The sequence below is a fragment of the Triticum aestivum genome, chromosome 3B (genome assembly GCF_018294505.1).
Source record: "Triticum aestivum cultivar Chinese Spring chromosome 3B, IWGSC CS RefSeq v2.1, whole genome shotgun sequence".
In the NCBI taxonomy this organism is placed as follows: domain Eukaryota; kingdom Viridiplantae; phylum Streptophyta; class Magnoliopsida; order Poales; family Poaceae; genus Triticum; species Triticum aestivum.
In genome coordinates this window covers 551,793,815-551,797,026 of record NC_057801.1, presented here as the reverse complement: position 1 = coordinate 551,797,026, position 3,212 = coordinate 551,793,815, and positions in this window count along the sequence as shown.

The window sequence follows — 3,212 nt, the reverse complement described above, 5'->3', positions numbered from 1 at the left end:
TCAGGGGGGTGAATCGTTTTTTTTGCCCGGACGCACTTCCTTGCGTGCGAAGATGAAGCTGGTGGGTCCTAGCAATCAGGGGGAAACATTTTTTTTGTGAAATACAGTGGCCCGTCCGGTGGGTCCCAACTATTAGGTGGAGGAATCATTATTTTCCGTGTAATAAGGAGGCCCTTCCTTGCTGCGGCCGTGGACCCAGCTATCAGCCTCTCCACGTACAGTCCACGTCCGATGGAAGTCATTCCTTAACCATGTTGACCAGGCCGCGCCGAGAGCACCACGGCGGTGGACGACGGCGAGGCCTAGGAAGGGGACGACGCGGAGTCGGGGAAGATGCGGTAGTGGAAGCCCGCGCGGAGAGGAGTACGAGGGTTCACTGGTTTGGCTGCGGTGTGAGGCTGCCGTCGCCGTAGGGCCTGGCCAGTGGTGGGAATTGTAGGAGGCGGTGAGGCCTCCGCGGCAGCACAGCCGGCCACGGGAGGCAGGAGCATGCGGCACGACCGACGCTGCTTTGGGTGGCTGGAGCAAGAAGACCAGAGGTTGAAGAAGCACTACGGCCATTGGATGGACATCATACGGTCACTGGAGCTAGAATCGTTCATATTGACTAAGTTGACCCACAAGTCATTCTCCCACTATGGTGGGTCCCAGCTAGCAGGGGGTATTCATTTTTTGTGCGTAATAAGGAGGCACTTTCTTGCGTGCGAATATATAGCTGGTGGGTCCGACATGTCAGCGGGGGGAATGTTTTTTCACGAAATACAGAGGCCCTTCCGGTGGGTCCCAGCTGTCAGGTGGAGGAATCATTATTTTGCGCGTACAGTCCACGGCCGATGGATGTTGTTCGTTGACCATGTTGACCAGGCCGCGCCGAGAGCACCATGGCAGTGGACGACAGTGAGGCCTAGGAAGGGAACGACACGGAGCCGGGGAAGACTCGGCAATGGTTGCCTACGCGGTGGGGAGTACGAGGGTTTACTGGTCCGGCTGCCGTCACCGGAAAATAACAGGAGGTGTGGGTGAGTAGAAGAATGGCCTGGCCAGCAATGAAGTAGGCTGGGGCGGTGTGGCCTGTGCGGCAGCACAGCCGGCCACGGGAGGCGGGAGCAGGCAGTCCCACCGGAGCTGGTTTGGGCGGCTGGAGCAAGAAGATCAGATATTGAAGAAGCAGCACGGCCGTTGGATTAACATCCAATGATCACTGCTGCTAGAATCGTTTGTGGACTAAGTTGCCAAGCCAAAGTACATGTCAACCTAGTAGACCCACAAGTGAGCCTCCAAATCTGTCCCAAACAGCATACAGCCCAAAATTTCTAGCCAGATTCAAATTAATTTTAAATCTAAATATACCTTAATTTAAATTCAATGAAATTTTACCCACACAAAAACAATGAAATTTAAAATATCAAAATCCGAAAGAAAACAATATTTTGGAACTAATTGCATGTTTGCTGTATTTTTTCATTTTACAGCCCATTTCTTATTACTTATAGCCCATTTCCTGGGCAAAATGCATCCCTCCTCGTCTTGAAAGATTTCCGACCCAGCAGGGTGTAGAAAAGCAAGTAGGCCTATGTTGGTTATTCTGCAAAAAACAAAATAGCTGGCTAGCCATTTTTCAAAAAGGGAAAAAATAAACTGGGCCGGTCATGTGCTAAACATATGAAATAAACTGGGCCGGTCATGTGCTAAACATATGAAATAAACTGGGCCGGTCATGTGCCAAACCTAGACTATGACTATATATAGTGCTATGCTACTCTGCAAGTAATGAAACTGACATATCCAACGTCCGCTTCTCCTCTTCTCTACTTACTCTGCCTAGTATCAGAAGCTCTGGCCGCAGCAACCATGTCTGCTGGCTGCTCGTCCACCTGCTCTTCAGTAGGCAACAACCAGATATGCACCAAGTCGCCACCCGTACCATCACCTGTGGGTCTCATCACACACCCGCCGGCATGCGCACCGCAGCCGATTGCTCATCGCAACCCGCTGACGTTGGTGTGGTGCCACTGGTACAAATCACGCAGAGTCATCCGTCGCGTCTCAACCACAATCCGCAACCCTGGCCGAGTCTTCTACAAATGCCCGAATCATGGGGTAATAATATGTTTAAGTGTTGTTCTGCTGCTTTCAGTTGCTGATTTTTTTAATAGTTTGGTTGATGATCTTCCAATTTGATTCATGCAAAAAAGGGAAGATTCGTGTGATTTGTATTTCTGGGAAGTTGCTGATGTGGGGGAATGCAACTACGTTGATTATTTGGTTAGCCGAGGAATCCCAATACCGGCAGGTTGGGGTGTTGGACAAGTAACTGAAGGAACAATAGAAGAGGAAGATGCAGAGCACAAGGTTAAAGATGCAGTTCCTCTGATCATGGCCAAGCAATAGCTGTTGAATGGCCTTGACAGCAATGAGGAGATGAAAGAGCTTGTGAAGATAATGGGCAAAATCGATGTGCTCTGTAGGATGATTGTCTCTTTATTTGCAGTGTATGTAGCACTCGTGATATATTCAGTGGCTATGACATGAGCACTTTGCTGAAACTAGTAATGAATGAAACTTGTGTAGCAGGCTGGGCGTAGTGTTGTGAACATCTAATGATTTCTATTAATGGAAATCAGGGGGTATCCCCTTTTGCTCATATAAATAAATAAATAGCAGAGGCCCTGTCGGGTCAGCTTTGTTCTCATTCGAAGACATCGAGCAAATTGCAGTCCAATAGCAAACTATGTCATCAAATTCAAGTTTCATAGCCAAATATGAGTACAACTAAACAACAATGTCATCATGTTTTAGTTGTCATACAATCACCAAACACAAATCAGCATACATAACAAGTGATGTTCTCACAGCAAAATACTAAACAACATGTTCATCAGGTTTCAGTTGTCATAGCAAACACAATTTCACATAGTAGATAAAAAAACATCTTCTGACAGGCAAATACGATAAAAGCAATGTAATCATCATCTGCAGCAGCATCGTCAACATCTTCGCCATGTGTATCAATCTAAATCGTAATTCCCCATGGTGTCATCTTCTTCTTCGTCCTCAAACATTGGCTTCTTCTTGATCAAGTCTTGTATGTCCACAACACAACAAGCAATCTTTTCGCCGGCGTCATTGACGTGATGGTTCTCAAAGATATTAGGAATATCTGTGTTATCTTGTACATCAGGAGCAGCGTAAGCATCATCTTGTTGTGCAAC